Source organism: Hypanus sabinus, chromosome 1 (assembly GCF_030144855.1).
Source record: "Hypanus sabinus isolate sHypSab1 chromosome 1, sHypSab1.hap1, whole genome shotgun sequence".
In the NCBI taxonomy this organism is placed as follows: Eukaryota; Metazoa; Chordata; class Chondrichthyes; order Myliobatiformes; family Dasyatidae; genus Hypanus; species Hypanus sabinus.
In genome coordinates this window covers 118,581,329-118,600,255 of record NC_082706.1, presented here as the reverse complement: position 1 = coordinate 118,600,255, position 18,927 = coordinate 118,581,329, and the positions used below count along the sequence as shown (strand labels likewise).

General features: G+C 39.0%; 1 protein-coding gene across 2 annotated transcripts in view; it reads left to right on the top strand.

Moving 5' to 3' along the window:
* fam135b (family with sequence similarity 135 member B) overlaps positions 1 to 18,927 on the top strand; it is a 381,705-nt gene that overhangs the window by 204,442 nt on the left and 158,336 nt on the right. The window lies entirely within an intron of this gene.

The following is an 18,927-nucleotide window of genomic DNA, read 5'->3' as shown; positions in this document are numbered from 1 at the left end:
TTTCTTCCAGTTAATAAAAGCCTACCTCGACTCACGTCTCCGAGAGTTACTGATGGTGCATCAATTTTATTAACTGGAAGAAAAGCACTGTCAGCAGCAAGAGACCACCACACAACATCCTGGAGACTGAAGGAGGAGCAGTATCCTTCCAATCGACTTTATACGGGGGTCTGTGGGAGGAGCCACAGGAGCAGTCAGCAGGGGGCGTGTCCAGACAGGTATATGTAGTTCACCACATTCACTCCCCTTTGTTTTAAAAGAGAGTCCCCATGGAGCGAAGTTTCTTACAAGTAAATTTACAGGTTAAGTCTTGATGGTGTATCACTGATGGTAGTGGGTCATCGATGGTGGGATCGATGGTAGAGATCCTCAATAATGCTTTGGGCCCTTCATCTGCAACGCTCCCAGTAAATAAGAGTATAAAGACCACAAAATGTAAGAACTGAATTAGGCCATTTGGCCGATCAAGCCTGCTCTGCCATTTCATTACAGCTGATCTATTTTCCCTATCAACTCTATTCTCCTACCTTCTTCCTGTAACCTTTCATGCCCTGATTAATCAAAAACCTATCAACCTCTGCCTTAATTACACGCAATGACCGAGCCAGTAGTAATGAATTCCACAGATTCACCACCCTCTGGCACAAGTTGTTCCTCATCTCCATTCTAAAAGGACATCTTGTTTGCCTTTCCCCTCATTACCTTCGTATAGAATGTCCTGAAATTCTACTTAACTTCACCTTGTCAAAGACTTTTCATGGCCCCTCCTGGCACTCCCAATTCCCTGTGGAGTTCTTTTCTAGCTTCTTTATAACCCTTAGGGGCCTTTTTTAGATTTTTAGCTTCTTAAACCTTAACCCTTTTCTTTTTCTTCTTGACTAAGTTATCCACCTCTCTCACAATCCGAAGTTCCCTTGCTTTGCCATTCTTCTCCTTCTGTTTTAATGGAATATACTAGCCTAGTACTCCGTTTAGTTGCTCCACATGTCGGATGTGAAATTACCCAAAACCGTTGTTTCCAATTAAGTCCTTCTCTGAAAAGTCACACAGTCGGTTGCTAACTCTTACGCAACAGCATTAGTGTGATTTGAATCCAGAAAGATCTTGTTGGATGCAGCAGCATTGTAGAGTAGCTTCCATCACTTGGATACAGGACATACACAAAAAACACCATCAATTCTTAAAGCCACAATGTCTGTAACATGCAGACACCAGGAGGAGAGTTTCATGAAACAGTAGTTCCATACATGTATTTCTGTTCCTCTTCCCATAAGCTGAATTTCTGTTAGGAATTCACTTGCTATAAAAAGCTAAATGAATATTGTTGCACCGATTCCCCACTGAACATGTGTTTATATATACTGAAGGAGAATAAGATTGTTCCGGAGTTAATTTCTGAGAATAACAAACAATATTAATGGTAAAAACATATGGCTCCTTGATTCTCTTCACTTTAAATAAATGTTGATTTCTCCTTGTAACACAGCATGATACATTTATTACCCCCCCCCCCGCCCCCCCACCAGTGGAAGTTCATACATTGCGATAGTGGAGGTAGAAATTGTTGTTTAAGATTATTCTGTTTTTTTATTTTGGTGAAAATCTTTGGTGAAAAGGAAAGGAAAATGCTATGAAAATGAATGTGTATAGACAGCCAATCTGTCCTAATGATGAGGAATCAGGAACAGGATTGACAGCTTTAGTTACCACTGAGGACAGAGCTTCCAATTTGGGATTGTGATGAATATGTTACACAATTCAAATAGATATAGTAATCTGGTGCAATGTAATTCCAGTTTACTCACATGAGGAAGCAGTCAAAGAACTTAGGTTTTGGAAGGTGGAATGATTTGAACTACAATTGTACACTCAGTGACCACTTTACTAGGTACAGGAGTGAAACACAGGAGTGGAACTCTGAGTTCATCTGCTGTTGCAGCTCATCCACTTCAAGGCTTGTCACGTTGTGTTCAGAGATGCTCTTCTTCACGCCACGAAGGTATCAGGTCATTTTCTGAGTTACTGTCACCTTCCTGTCGGCTTAAAACAGTCTGGCCATTCTCCACTGACCTTTCTCATTAACAAGGTGTTCTCACCAACAGAACTGCTGGATTCTGGATGCCTTTTGTTTTTTGCACCATTCTCTGTAAACTCAAATGTTCACTTTATTAAAGTATGTACACAGAATACAATCCTGATATTCGTCTTTTCAGACAGCCATGAAATACAGAAAAACCATGGAGGTTATTGAAATCCTCTTCCAACACAAAAAAGAAAATGAAAACTCAGAAACCCCAAAACCCCCAACCCCTCGCTCACATATAAAACAAACAGATCACCCTCCCAGACATAGCAGCTAAAACATCAACCCCTAACCCCCAAGCCCTTCCCACACAAAAAAAACTATAGAGAGGTTCTATTTCTACAATGGACCCCTACCATTAACCAAAGGGTCTGTACCAACCAACCCTGGTTGGTACTGCTTCTCTGGAAACTGCAGTGCCTGAAAATCCCAGAACAACAGCATTTTTGGAGATACTCAAACCACCCAGCCTGGCACCAACAATCATTCTACAGTCAAAGTCACTTTGATCACATTTCTTCTCATTCTGCTGTTTGGTCTGACCAACAACCAAATCACTTGACTGCTCTTATGCCTTGAACTGCTGCCGCATGATTGGCCTTGAAATATTTGCATCAATGAGAAGGTGCATAAAATAACGTGGCAAATGAGTGTAGCTTATGGTAGTTTTTAGCTTCCTTTTGGTGAGTAGGTACAATTATTGATTCAGCATACATGGGGTGATTGATAAGTTCATGGCCTAAGGTAGAAGGTGTCAATTTTAGAAAACCTAGCACATTTATTTTACAACATAGTCCCCTCCTATATTTACACACTTAATCTTGGACCTCCAGAAAGTGTCCACAGCAGGGATGATTAATAAGTTCATGGCTTAAGGTAGAAGTAGATGAGTTACACAGCTCTCATTACATGCACATGCAGGTCAACTCTTTGAGTGATTATACGGAAAGTTTGAAGTTAATAACTCGTCTCCTTCTACCTTAGCCCACAAACCTATCAATCACCTCTGATGAGTTATTAACTTCAAACGTTCTGCATTATCACTCAAAGAGTTGAACTGCATGTGCATGTAATGAGAGCTGTGTAACTCATCTCCTTCTACCTTAAGCCATGAACTTACTAAATATCATCCCTGCTGTGGACACTTTCTGGAGGTCCAAGATCCCAATGCTCCATGACCGCTGGACTAAGTGTGTAAATGTAGGAGGGGACTATGTTGAAAAATAAATGTGCTAGGTTTTCTAAAATTGACTCCCTCTAGCTTAGGCAACAAACTTATCAATCACCCCTGGTAGTAGATAACAAGTCAGGTGCATTTTAAGCTTGAGGATTTACTACTTTAAAATCTCTGCCTATTTTATCAGAGATATTATAAAAATAATGTTAAGAAAGCACCATCAGCTGGAGTCTTGACCTGTGTTAAATGACTAATAGCCATTAATCAAGTGATGTTTAAAGCAAAGAAGCCCTGACACAATTGGAAAACTTAAAGCAGGATGCCAAATCAGACTAAATGAAATGGCAGTAGCACACACAAAATGCTGGAAAAGCTCAGCAGGCCAGGCAGCATCTATGGAAAAGAACAAACAGCTGATGTTTGAGGATAAGACACTTCATCAGGACTGGAAAGGAAGAGAAAGTGGGGGGAGGGGAGGGAGAAGTAGAGATGGCAGGTGATAGGTAAACCAGGAAAGGGGGAGGGGTTGAAGTAAAGAGCTAAGAAGTTCTTTGGTGAAGGAGAGGAAAGGGAAATCAGATAGGAGAGTATAGAAGACCATGGAACAAAGGGAAGGGGAGGAGCACCAGGGGGAGTTGATGGGCAGATAAGAAGATAAGGTGAGAGAGGAAGACAGTAATGAGGAATGATGAAGCAGTGGGGGGGGGCTGGATAATTACTGTGAGGTCAAGAATTTGATGTTCATGCTGTCAAGTTGGAGTTCATCTTTGCTTTCCAGTCTGATGAAGGGTCTTGGCCTGAAACGTCAACTGTTTAGTCTTTTGCATTGATGCTGCTTGGCCTGCTGAGTTCCTTCAGCATTTTGTGTGTGCAGCTTTGGATTTCCAGCATCTGCAGCGTTTCTCTTGTTTGTGATGAAATGGTAGATTTGGTACAAGATAAATGTTCTAGGATGCCATTGGCTTTAATTGATAAATTGAAATTAGCACTAAATGATGTGGGCAGACAAGTGGGCTGACTGCCTTAGCAATATTAATTATTGAATCAGTTCATTGGTGTCAATGTCAACCAAGGATAGATCATTGTGCATAAATTTAGGTTCTTAAATACTTAAACAGAGCATTTTCTATTGCTGGTAAAAGAAAATACTTGCATGCCCAGATTGTGCAATTGCTTATATTGTTCTGGATGTTCGGAATAGTTTTTGGCACATGTTTAGATGAACATTTGTTAAATTTAATTACCTTCCATATGCATATTGGGAGGTACTGCTGGAAGCATATGTCACTTGGAATAAGTTCTACATTAGAATTTTTCAAAAAAAAAAGCATGAGATGGTGATAAATGGTTTCAACTGAGGATTTAGTGAGTACGGTTTTTTGAGAATAGCCAGAAGAAGCATTTCAAGAGTAGGATGAACACTGAGCTAATGTGTTAAAAGAAACAAAGAGCGTGGGGCAATGACAAAAAAGATTAAGGTGACTCTGTGGCTCAGCTAACAGAAGAGCACTCCAGCTAGCAGTCATCAATCTGGCCTTTGGCGCTATCTGTGTGGAATTTGCACATTTTCTCTGTTTTTTTTCTTGATCCCAAAAATATGTGGATTATTAAGTTAATTGTCCATAGATTGTCCTTAGTTTGAAGGTGTGTGGTTGTATCTGGGAGTGAGGATTAGGGATGATGAAGGGAACGTGGGGAAGAATAAAGTAGTATTATTGTAAAAACAGGAACTTGATATCGACACGATGGACTAAAAGGCCTGTTTTTGTGCTCTGTCTTGACTCCAAAATTTTGGAGGCAAGATGTTTTTTTAACATCAACTTTGTTCATTCCAGCCAAGCTTAAAGTAGTTTTGGAGGTGCCCACACTGTCAGATGGTGCTGAATCCACTTTCACTCATTTGGTATCTGCGTCTAGTTTTTTCCTTATCCGTCAGACGTGGTGGAACTACTCAATGATTTAATGGAAAGATATAGAGCGGTGCTGGGGAGAATTTCAACAAGGAGTACTGTGATTTTACACCTAACCTGGAAGAAATTGACCACTATGAAATACTTCTAGTTGGAGATACACATTGGGAACAAGTTAATCATGCAAATGTAGATAATATAGTTCAGAGACATCTGAATAGTTGCTCAGTTTAGAAAATTTATTATCAAATCAGAGGAGTCTGATTGTCTCATCATTACTTTGATTTTTAAAATAAAGTAATTGTACAAGGAAATCCAATATCCAAAGGGATCCAGCTGAGTTCAATATAAAGCTAATATCAACTGCTCCTTCCACAAAAATGGCATCAAATATTATATTTGCAGAATCTGAGACAGTCTGTATTGTCCTAAGGTGATATCTGACCTTGTACAGTACACTCCAATTGTGTTATTTGTTGGCACATTAAAATTTAATTTAATGCAACATTGTGGCAACACTGTGATGTAAGGCCAAAGCTGTTTTTTCGTGAATTAGGTGGCCCTCCTGTACTTGAGCATGATAATTACATTAGCTTCACTGAACTAGTATACTTATTTCAATTACAACTAATAGAGCTTTTAAAGAACTTCAAATAATGACAATTGACATGTGCATCTGATTCTGGGAAATGTCAGAGAAATTTGCATATATCATAACTGGAAGAGTTCTACTTTTTCTGATTGGTGCCGTTTCACATGGGAATCATCAGTAGTATGCTTTAATCCAGATGAAAATGGTTCTGTATTTCATACTGGATGCAAAAACTGAACTGTGCAATCTATTTTCTGCCTATAGTAACTGATGAGGCACATTTTTTATGTTTTATGAATCTTAGGTTTAGAAAGGTTCTTACTTTTAAGCAGTCTTGTTTGGTTGTGCTGAAAACTCTTGTAGAATGGGCTCTTTCGGGTTTCTGTCAGATCTGATGCTGAGCCATGTGGATTATGTGGTCCGATTTAAGCTCAAAATGTTCTCACCAGTTTGCAGCCATTGCTCTTTCTCTCTGAAGCTGGCAGCTTTATTGCTGTTTTTAAAAGTACCTCAGGTTTCAGAGCTGTATTCCAGCTTCCCAAAACATCCTGATTATTAAATAGCCCTTCATATAGCCTCATTTTGGTCAAGCTGATGGTTCCTTTGGGCTTTAATTCCATTATTTTAATTTTATTTTTAAAGCAAAAAAAAAGTTCAAGATACTTCACAATTGCTTGCTATAATCAACAGAATAATTACTTGAGAGGTTAACTGCTATGAAATTTGTCCCTGGTGTTCAGCGTTGAACAATAACAGCAGCTTGTTAGATTCTGTTTCAGAAATTCTGTTCCACTGATATCAATAGTAAACTTTGAAGGTATAACACAACATTGTTGACACTACTTCATTGTGTCTTTAGCATTACCAATGGCAACTCAAGACCTCAAAATTATTTCCCTATTTCTACTTGAGTTAACTCCTCAAAATTGGATCAGCTCCGGCACTATAACTCTGGAAAGTGTTATAGGCCCAAGTAAGATTGCACTGGCAAGCCCAGTGAATTAATGCTGCCGGAGCACAACCAGCTGCTAGGAATCGCCTTCCAATTGTGGGTGTGCTGTTGTGTTCTCTTGTTTAATTTGATTCTTTGACGCTTAAAACTAATGGGCTCCTGGACCAGCTGCTGTGATGCCTGGTTTCATGTCTGTGAACTCACTTTTGTGAACTTTATCTCTGAATGTGAATTTGCTTACTTTTTATTGTTGGCATGATTTGTTCTTTTCTTTTGCATATTGACTGTTTGAGCACTGGCATCCTCTATTCTGAGATGGATACACACATCACCAACCTGTGCTGAAAGAGTGCTTATGGTATGACAGTGGCCAATCACATGGTGAGGTGTCAGTTATCCACTCAGAGAGCTTCATGAGCACTGTAAACATTGTGAATTTTCCACGGACAGGAATAAATAGGCACATTATAGCTTTCTGTATTGAATATTGAATTGAGTAGTTATAGATACTTATCTATTCCACCCTTGCACATCCAGCATCACAGATATTGCTTCTGTCTCTTTGGCAATTTCAGTTTTTCTTCACCCTCTCCTACTTACACTGGCTCTGACTATTACTTGCCAGTCTTTACTAGTCTTTTTTCACCAGTTCCATCAACAGTTTTACTGTTCCTCTTCTCTGCAGCTTGAAATGTTTAACTTCTAACTGTTCCCAATCCATTTCTTCGGCCTGAAAAAGTGAATTTCCCAGTACAAATGCTGCATAACTGTTGAATAATACTGGCATTTCCTGTTCTCTATTCAGCTATCAGTTCTGCTTGAGAATTGAGAGGATGACTGAATGGTGTGGATAAAATGCCCTTAAGGAATTCAGTCGTACAGGACATCATTCTATTAGTGCTTTGAAAAAAATTTAGGAGAGGGACCAGCTCTGTAATTTAAATTAAATTTGAGGGAAAAAAAGCTTTGTTGAAGATGTTATCCAGATCATTGATACCACTGTATCCTCTGTGCTAAATCTTGAGGCAAAATATTGTTTAAGCCCAATGCTGCATCCAGATAATTTTAAGATTAAACTTTGTCACATAACTTCATGGAGCTGCATATGTTCATACCTTTATGCGTAAAACATAACTATTACTGTATATGTTGTTCGTGTTCTGACTTATTGGTTGTCATCATAACTATTGCATTGCATTTTTCATTGTGAAATTTCTCAGTTTCACTTTGAGACATGGGGCTGTAGCTCGTCCCAGTGCTGTTTGTGACTAAACAATTCACAAGTATATTTATCAGTGAGGATACAGTAGTAACCTTGATGCATTGTAAATAGAAGCTATTGATTGGTGAATATAAAGGGAGACATGAACTCAGTCAAAGTAAAATTGTTATCAGAGTGCGTACATGTCACTGCATACAGCTGTGAGATCCTTTCTCTGTGGGCGAACTTATCAAGTCTATAGAATTGTAACTATAAACATCAGAAGCTGCTAACTGTAAACAAACTGTGCAAATGCAGATATTGATAGCAATAAATAATGAGCATGAAATAACAATATAACAGAGTCCTTAAATGAGTGTAGTTATCCCCTTTCGTTCAAGAGCCTGATGGTTGAGGGGTAGTAATGTTCTTGATGGTGGTGTGAGTGCTGAGGCACCTGTGCCTTCTACCAGATGGCAGCAGCGGGGAAAGGACATGGCCTGGGTGGTGAGGGTCTTTGACGATGGATGCTGCTTTTCTCTGGCAACGTTTCATGTAGATGTGCTCAATGGCTGGGAGGGTTTTACCCATAATGTACTGGGCTGAATCCACTACCTTTTGTCGGATTTTCCACTCAAAGGCATTGGTGTTCCCGTACCAGGTCGTAATGCTACCTGTCAGAACATTTTCCACCTCACATCTATAGAAGTTTGCTAAGGTTTTTGATGACATGCCAAATCTCCACAGACTCTTGAGGAAGTAGAGGAGCTGTCATGCTTTCTTTGGAATAATAGACAGGTCCTCTGAGAGGTGACACCCAGGAATTTAAAGATACTGACCCTCTCCACCTCTGATTCTCTGATGATTACTAGCTCATGGACCTCTGTCTTCCCTTGCTTGAAGTTTATGATCAGTTCCTTGGTCTTATTGACATTGAATGAGAGGTTGTTGGTATTACACCACTCAGCCAAAATTTCAATCTCCCTGATTGCATTGTGTTTCCTGTATATATATTTATGAATAAACTGTATTTTCAAAATAATAAAGTAATTGTATATGACAAGAAAAAGGAAAAAATCCAGACTATAGTCATCATTCAGATACAATTTTGCTGTCCAACTTGGAACTGCAGAACAAATGTGAGCGATCGCAAGTATATTAGGAGGTAAAACACTCAGTAAGTTGATCAACGTTGATCAACTTTATTTTTTGTTGTTAAGGCTTGGCAAGTTACAATCATAGACTAACCATTCATCGACTGCCTATCAGCTTAATGATGGAAATCAAATTGATGAATAGTGACAGGACAAAGTAGAAATTTCACTGTCAGTCCTTGCTTTATGTAGATTTTGATTTTCTCTAATTGGATGTCCAGAGCTCATGGCCTTTGCTATATTTAGTATATAGAAAATAGCAATTATGCTGATATTTTGTTGTTATTGCCATGAATCTCACTGACTAATTAGTTTGCTTTTTGTTGCAGTAATATGTTTTCAGATGAAGAATGACATAGTTTTGGCAGCAAGTTCAGTTCATAAGGTACGATGCAATATTACTTCTGTGAACACAGGCAATTAGTATTTGCTATTACTCACCATATTTTAGCAGTAGTGGGAGGCACTGCCTCTTAGGAAGGTTATACAAGCAATATATTGCTTTTTGGAGCTGAAAAATGTCAGCACTTAGTTCCTTCATTGCCTTTGACTGTCTTTATTCATCTTGCAACTTGTGCTTTATAAATAAATCAAGTCCATTTACATGCAGTTAGGTTATTTTAGCAAGAGCCATTTCTTTGTACCATTTTTCTTCCCTCCTCTTTAAGCCAGAGGGATGATTTTGCTTGAATCCTCATTTGTCATAACTTGGAATTTTTAGGTGAGTATTGAAGTTAATGAGCTGGATAAATTTTATTGTAATTCCCTTTTTTTCTCCAAAGTGAAACCATACTCCCTTGCTACCACGCCTTCCTTTACCCAGTTTGTGGACTGCCATCATTTGGTGCATTCAAGCGATGGCACATCTGAGTTTAGTAACCTGCGAGCACAGAAAAATTCAGGTCATTGCAAATGGAGTCCACTTTTCTTGCCAAGCAAGTACAGGAAAATAGCACCAATAGGATGTATTTGTAGCAGCACAGAATATCTCTAGATATATCTCCAATGGCAGGCTTCATTGAGAATCAAATTGGTCCTTATGACTCAAATTCTAACCTCATTTAATGTTCACAGGTTATTAAGGTGTTTGGTTGGGTGACAGAATAGTGGCCATTTGACTTTTAGCAAGGATTAAAACGATGTGATTACATTCCAACCCATGTGTGAAAGAAAGTATTTTGTTTATGGATGAATGACAGTTGACCCAGAGGAACTAATAAAACAAGTTGTTAAATATTAATAAAATTACTTTTTCCTCATATTCTCAATTGTGATTAGACCATAAGACATATGAGCAAAATCAGGCCATCCAGCCCAATGAGTCACCTGTATGAGCTGTAGGTTATCAAGCTGCATCTCCAGTTTCATTTGGTGATCATTGACTCAGTGCACAGAAAGCAGTGAATGTGATCATGCATCCTAACAGATATAATCTGACAAATGTAATTTTGCCATTGTAACTGTCATCTATTATCTTACTACAATTTTATGTTTCCTTTGAAAACTGTTCAAAAATGTTTTCAACATTTTGCTGCTGCTAGAACTGGGTTCTTACACAGTCTGCTTCGTCAAGCATTTCTTCCAGCTACCTGACCAAAGGATTTCATGAATAACTTGTGTTAAATGAGTAAATAGTGAGAGACAAGCATTGCAATTTCCATGCACACAGAACTGTTGTCTTCTTGAATTACAAACTTACCTGAGAAGGTTGATTGACAAAAAAATTATTTTGAACACTTGCCTTAATTTGTAAGTATTCTTCTGTGGATGTATATAGACCAGGGGTCGGCAACCCGTGGCTCCGGAGCCGCATGCGCCTCTTTCATCTCTGTGCTGCGGCTCCCTGTGGCTTTGGAAAATAAATGATGAGAATTTAATTAAAATGTATTTTATGTTAGTTTGTTAGTTTTTTAAATGCAATTCTAAATTTGAAGATTATGGTGATCTTGTACAATCTAAATAAAATGTGTTTTTTGTCGCCATTAATATACGTCACCACTGCCAATGCCTGACACCCGCCAGTGCGCGATTTCTTTAATTTTTCGATCCAAGGTAGGCTAACTATAGAGAATTCTAAAAAAAAAAGAAAAGTGACTGAAGAAAACAGAATGTTTAATGATACGTGGGCAGATTTGTTTGCGTTCACTGCTGACGAGACTGGTTTACCGGTATGCTTAATATGCACTGAGAAACTAGCAAACAACAAAAAGTCAAATGTCGCAAGACATTTCCAGAATAAACACGCAGCCTTTGCTCAAAAATATCCGGATGGAGATGAGAGAAAAAAAGCCGTTTCGGAACAGAAGGTTGATCTGAGCAAAATCATTTCAAGAAGTGGATGAAGTCTGGAAAATCAACTACGTATGCTAGTTTTGTTGCCGCTCGGGAAATAGTCAGGCACGGGAAGCAGTTTACAGATGGTGAATATATAAAAGAATCTTTCATTAAGATTTCAGAACATCTATTCATGGACTTTAAAAACAAGAGTGAAATTGTGCAGAAAATCAGGGATATGCCCCTCTCTGCAAAGACTGTCAAAGACAGAACCATAAAAATGGCAGAAGACATCACAAGAGAGCAAATTAAAGACATCAATTCAGCTGTGGCCTACTGGATTGCCTGTGACGAGTCTAAAGACAAAGCCGATATTGAACAAATAGCGCTGTTCTGCAGGTATGTAAACTCTGTCAGGCCACAGGAAGAAATGATTGAGTTGATACTTCTAAAAGGCCAAACACGGGGGGAGTACATCTGTGAGGCTGTCTTGAGTTGTTTAAGAGCCAAAGACCACCCACCTGATGTCAGTAGCTACTGATGGGTATGACAGAAGCGCACAAGGGATTTGTGGCTTTACTGCAGAAGTCGCTGGACAGAAAGCTGCTGACTTTTCACTGCATCTTGCACCAAGAGGCACTGTGCGCTCAAACATTTCCTCCGGAATGCACAGAAGTAATGGAAGTTGTCATTCAGATTGCCAATAAAATAATGGCAAAAAGTTTAAATCACCGTCAATTCCGTTTGTTACTGGACGAACTGGAAAGCGCATAGTCTGATCTCCTGCTGCACAGCAAAGTCCCGTGGTTGTCCAGATTGGAGGTGCTGAAACGCTTTGTCGCGTGTCTGGAAGAAGTGAAAACTTTCCTGGATAGCTAAGGGCTCACCCTTCCTGAGCTGGAACAGCCAGAGTGGCTGGAAAAGCTACACTTCATGGTAGACATGACAGCACACCTGAACACGCTGAACACAGCTCAGGGGAAAGGACGGACAGCCATTAACCAAGTATGATAAATATTTTAATTGCCTATTATTTTGCGTATATTCATATTTTTCATTGTTCAGTGAAATAGTCCTTTTATTTTTCAGGCTGACAGCTGGCTGATGATATTTTTGGTTTGCTGCTGGCGGAAAATTTAAGTTCGGCGTTTTTCATAAGTACAAGAAGGACTCAAATAGACATTGAGTATTTTACTTAAAAGTAACCTTCAACCCAAAGTCTTTTTTTCGGAGTTCAACAGGTTTTTGTTACATGCAGAAATGCAATTTCGTTTTCTCTACAGGAGTTCATCGATTTCATAATTGCAACACATTATAGCTTGTTTATACATAGCATAAAGGCAAAAAAATGTTGTATGCAGTGTTAATTAATTTTTCATTTTAAATGTCAAACGGGTTTTGTGGCTCCCAGTGTTTTCTTTTCTGTGGGAAACGTGTCCAAATGGCTCAATCAGTGGTAAAGGTTGCCGACCCCTGATATAGACTGAGATGATCAATTAATACAAGATAGAAAGTGGCTCTCTGGAGTGGAAACAAGGGAAGAAAATGTGCTATGGAAAAGCTGGATAGTGAAGCCAGGAGTAAGTGGTACAGTAGTACCAAGAGTGAAAGGTACTGAATAGGCAATTGGTCAGAACAAGTCAGTGCAAGTAGAAATTCCAGTTGAACTTAGTTCATCCTGTTTATTAATGTCAGCAAAATAACATGACATGGACTTCAGAAAGAGGGGTGGTGTACATGCTTCGATGCACGCCAACAGTTCTGGGGTTGAGAGGAATTTGGAAATAAATTTGATATGTCTGCTTTGACCCTCACCAATTTTAGCAAGGCACTATAGAAATCATCCTATCCGATGCATCCCAATTTGATATGGCACCTGAGACCACAGGAAACTGTGGTCACAGTTCTGCACATCACAGGAACAACCCAGCTTTGTCACAAGGACCCACAAGCAGGACACAAACACGTCTTTCTTAGGTTCAATAAAATAGCATTTATTACCCGCTACACAGAGGACTGGGAAATCAAGGAAGACAAAGAGGAACACGAACCTTGGACTTGGAAACTGGGAACTTGGATCGCTGCGGCCATGTCTAGATACTGCGAACATGGACCGCTGCGGACCTTGGTCTTGGACATTGGGAACTTGGATCATCGTGGCCATAACTAGGACCCTGGGGACTGGGACCGCTGGGGACCTTGGACTTGGACACTGGAACTTGGACTGCTGCAGACCTTGGACTTGGAGACTGGGAACTTGGATTGCTGTGGCCATGACTAAGACACTGGGAGCATGGACCACTGCAGACCTTGGACTTGGAGACTAGGACCTTGATTCGCCACAGCCAGGACGTGGACACCATGGATCGCCGGAGCCAGAATGTGGACACATGGATCGCCGCAGTCAGAATGTAGACGCCATGGATCGCCGCAGCCAGAAACGTGGACGCAATGGATCACCACAGCCAGAAACGAGGACACTCAACCACAGGACATGAACATCGAGTCAGGACTCCGCCTTCAACTCAGGCACCGAGCCGGGACTCTTCTTCAAGAGATAGACACAGTCACTGGGCATGAACATCGAGTCAGGATTCCACCTTCAACTCACCCCTGGCAGTTGGACCTTGCCTGGACTCACTCTGACGAAGAAAGGCGAATTGACAGCACTCCAATGTGGGCTGGATAACTCTGGCTTGTGGTAACGGCAGCGACTTGTGAAAGCTTCTTAATATTCTCGCCCCGAATGGCTAAAGCTTATAAGCTGCCGGTTCGGGTCGAGAGTAGATTAACTTAATGGCCAAGCTCAAGGGACACGTGAAACGGAATTAGAAGGGAACAAGGAGTCAATGGTCCGGATCAAAACAAAACCTAATTAAATTTAAAGGGGAACCGATCTGGACCATGACAAGCTTTGGACTCTGTCTACACTTTTCAGTGTCACAGAAAGCAGCCAGCATAATCAAAGACTCCATGCATATGGACATTCTGTATTCTTCACCTTTTGAACAGGCAGAAGGCATATCAACCTGAAAACTTGTACCAATAAGCTTAAGGACAGATTCTATCCCACTGTTATAAGCCTATTGAATGGGCCCCTAGTATGATAAAATGGACTCTTGATCTTGTAATCTACATTGTTATACTTTGCATGTTATTGTCTACCTGCTCTCCATTTTCTCTGGAACTGTAACATTTTATTCTGCATTCTGCTATCTGTTTCCTCTGTGCTATCTCAATACACTGTTGTAATGATATGATCTGAATGGATGACAAGCAATACAACGATGTTACCTGAACCTTGGTGGAGGTGGCAATAAATTTACCAAGTACCATGCACGCGCAGATGCATTGAGAAATCCATTTGCAGCAGCATCAGATATACAACATTCACCAAAAAAGCATAAATTTAAAGATGAATAATGCAAAAGTATACAAGAAAGACCATAATTAGAATAAAAAAGCAAAATCCATTGTAGTACAAAGTTGTCATCATGTTGCCGTACTGAGGTAGTGATTAGCATTGTACGGTGGATGGGATACAGGCTCATGTCAGCTTTTTATGACATGTATGAAAACACTGGGAATAACCAGGCAACTAGTCTTGCCTATGTTTTGTTGCTTTTATTCCCATTCTCTTTAATAGCTTTGTTCCTTTTATTAGTATTTGCTTATCCTCCACGTAAGTTGGTTATGTTCAACTGATCGTTAATATTATCTGTCTTCTTTTAAAAATAATAATTGACTGTCTGCTTGTAATGAAATAATTAATTCTGATATTTACAGTGGTGACAAAGCTAAGGTTGAATGCAAACAAACTAGAAAGGTACATAACAGTCTGGACACTTAAAAATAATTCTCTGTAGTACTTTTGACATGAATGATTTATATAATTAATTAGAATTGATGGAATTGAATCAATTCTCTTCCAGTACAATGCTCTTCACAAATTAGATTTTTTGGGATTATATTTCATGGGCGATTGTTTCTGACAACACTCACTCCAGCTCTGAGATTATCGGGTTATTTTTTATTGTAGTCTATCAATGCGTGTGCTATAATTGTCTGTATATTAATTAGCATTGCCACAATTAAAAGAGTTTGTGTTTTGGACTGTTCAATCAACAGAAAGTGTTCCATTTAGTGGGGAAAGATATAGTCTCTCAAGTATTGAGTGTGCCCCTTCTATTTATCTTCTACATCATGATATTTATTAAGTTTCAGATACTTCAATATCATGAATGGAGTAAATATTATCTTCATTAATAAAGCAGCTATCACAGAGCAAATTATTCATTCCCTTTCAGAAGCATAATCAGTCCAAAAATGATGCCACACTGAAGAAAAAGATTAGGAGTGCTTGACTTTGTTTTAAAGTTGCATGTGGAGAAAAGAAGGGTAGATGGAGAAATGAAGCCTTCAAGGGATATATGATTGAACTCTTTCAAATGTTGTAAGTGGAATAATATATCAAAAGGTTATTAGGAGAACCAGTAAGGGGAGAAAGCAACATTGCTTCATAAATGCAATGAAAAGAAAAGCATTTTAAATAGTTTTGACCACTGATTGATGAGACCCACAAAGATTAATCTGCCCTTGTTAAAAAAAGAAAAGAAAATCAATTTAAGTGTGTAAAAATTAATGGGAATCAATAAAATGGAGATAATAATGTTCTTTCTAAAGAATTACTGAAAGAATTTGGAGAAAAAGCAGTGAATCATAAACTGGTTGTGTTTTACTGAACTGTGCTTTATAATGGGTAACATTATCAGTCGAGTTTCACAGTTAGATTCTGCACCCATGAATCGAAAATACTGTGACAATTGATAGGGAATAATGATATGATGCATAATAGAGAAATTCAGCCAAGCTTGTGGCATTCTAGTAAATTATTAGCTTCAAATCAACCTTTACAGTCACTGTTCCAATCTTGGCAAGTAGAGATGGGAGATTCCACTCTGAATTTTGGATTGATATCCAAAAATTTATTTGCTCATTGGACACATTTGGTCCTAACTCTTCCTTCCTGCAGGTCCCACTATCATCACTTGCACTAAGATCAAATAGATTATGGGGGCCCATTAGAGCTTAGAGATTTTGCTTAAAATAATATAAGGAGATCTTATTTGGGATGTTAAATTTTCTCTTTTGTCTGGAGTTGCATTCTGCTATGAATTTAACAAAGAAATAAAGTTTGTTTGGATCAATTTATAGCCAATTAACATTTATATTTTTGTCTTGCATAATAGCAAATGAGAGTTTCTCTAATTCTGAACTCACTTTAAAGTTTGTATCCTTTGTAATAGTGAAATGAAGGGGCTCATAGCAATTGACAGATATCCAGTTTCTTAAGTGAAATCTTAAACAAATTGTGCAGTTTTACGTGATATACTGATTTTAGCCCATTGAAAAAACAAATAAAATAAATAGAAAACTGGAGCGCAAATGATAAAATAAATAACGTGGTGTTAAGATCTCACAGTGAATTCAGGATGTGAAAACTCTGTCTGATAACTACAGTCCTGGTGATAGAGATCTCATTGTATCTGCAACTGTATTTTGAAGAGAGTGTTATCCCAGTTACAAGCCACTAGAACTTGGAATTGGTTTTACTAGAGGATGATCTCTTGCTGAGTTACAGGCAATGATGGAGTACCTGGTAGGGCTCTGAAAACCTATGCCAGCCAGCTGGTACGGTTGTTCAAAGACATTTTCAAGCGCTCATTGCAACAGTTGGAAGTTCCCACCTGCTTCAAAAGGGGAACAATCATGCCAGTGCTCAAGAAGGGCAGGGTGAGCAGCCACAATGACTATTGTATGGTAGCACTCACTTCTACAATGATGAAATCCTTCATTAGGTTGATCATGGCTAGAATTAACACCTGTCTCAGCAAAGATTTGTTCCCATTGCAAGTTGCCTATTGCCACAATAGATCTCGAATGAATGCAATCTTATTGGTTCTTCATGCGGCCTTGGGCCATAGAAATACCTTTTACCAAGATGCTGTTTATTGACTATAGCTCAGTGTTTAACACAATTATTCCTATGGTTCTGATCAAAAATCTGTAAAACCTGTGCCCCGGTAGCCCCCCCCCACCCTCTACAACTGGATTTTTGACTCCTAACCAGAACACCACAGTCTGTGTGGATTGGAAGTAACGTCTCCACCTCGTTGACAATCAACGCTTGTGCACTTAAGGGATGTATGTTTAGCCAACTGCTCTACTGTCTCTACACCCATGACTGTGTGGCTCAAATGCCATCCATAAATTTGCTGATGGAATAGCTATTATTGGCAGAATTTCCAATGGCAAGAGGCCTTACAGGATCGAGATATATCAGCTGGTTGAATGGTCTTGCAGCAACATCTTCCCACTAAATGTCAGTAGGACCAAAGAACTGATTGTGGACTTAAGAAAGGGTAAGACAAGGGAACATACAACAGTCATCATAGAGGGATCAGAAGTGGAAAGAGAGAGCAATTTCAAATTCCTGAGTGTCAATATCTCTGAGGATCTATCCTGGACCCAACAAATCAATGCAGCTACACAGAAGACATGGCAGCAGCTATGTTTCATTAGGAATTTGAGGAGATTTGGTACATCAGCAAAGACGCTCATTAATTACTGCAGGGGTACCATTGTGAGCATTCTAACTGGCTGCCTCACTGCCTGGTATGGGGTGACCTCTACTTGGGATCAAAGTAAGCTCCATCATGAGCACTAGCCTCTGTAGTATCCAGGAATTTTCAAGGAGCAATGCCTCAGAAAGGCAGGATCCATTGTTAAGATCCCCCATCACTCAGGTCATGACTTGTTCTCATTGGTACAATCAGGAGGGAGATACAGAAGTCTGAACACACGCACCCAATGATTCAGGAACAGCTTCTTCCCCTGCGTCATCTGATTTCTCATTGGACACTGAACTAAAGAACAACACCTCACTACATTCTATTTTTATTTTTGCTCTACTTATTCAGTTTAACTTTCACACTTTATATTACATTTTTCATTGTACTGCTGCTACAAAGACAAAAAATTTCATGATACATGCCAAAGATAATAAATTTGATTCTGATTTTTATCTGTCTCTTTCCAACTGGTTAACACTTGATGATAATCCATTCAAATTTGTTGTTTCTTTAAACTCATAAAACCTTTGAAAAACAGTGAGTAAGTTAAAATAATTATTGTAAATTTTAAGTTAAAACTGAAAATGCTGAGAACATTCAGCAGGTCAGGCAACATTTATAGAAAGAGAAACAGTTAACATTTCAGTGGATGCACTTAATAAGTAAAATAAATACCCTTAATTGTATTTAATAGACTGTGATTATCTGAACATTTTAAAGAAACAGAGAAAAATCAGTATATCATTTCCCTCTAATTATGGCAAGTTCATTGTCTCACATTCTGAATTCTGCTGTATTACAGTTTTTCACATATTAAAAAATCTTCTGTGATTACATGCACAGATAAAAGTGATTGTATGTATTTATCCTAACTTCTAAAGTTAATCATATTAAGTCCATTGAAATCCATATTTAAACACATCATGGTTGACATGAACTGATACCTTCTAGC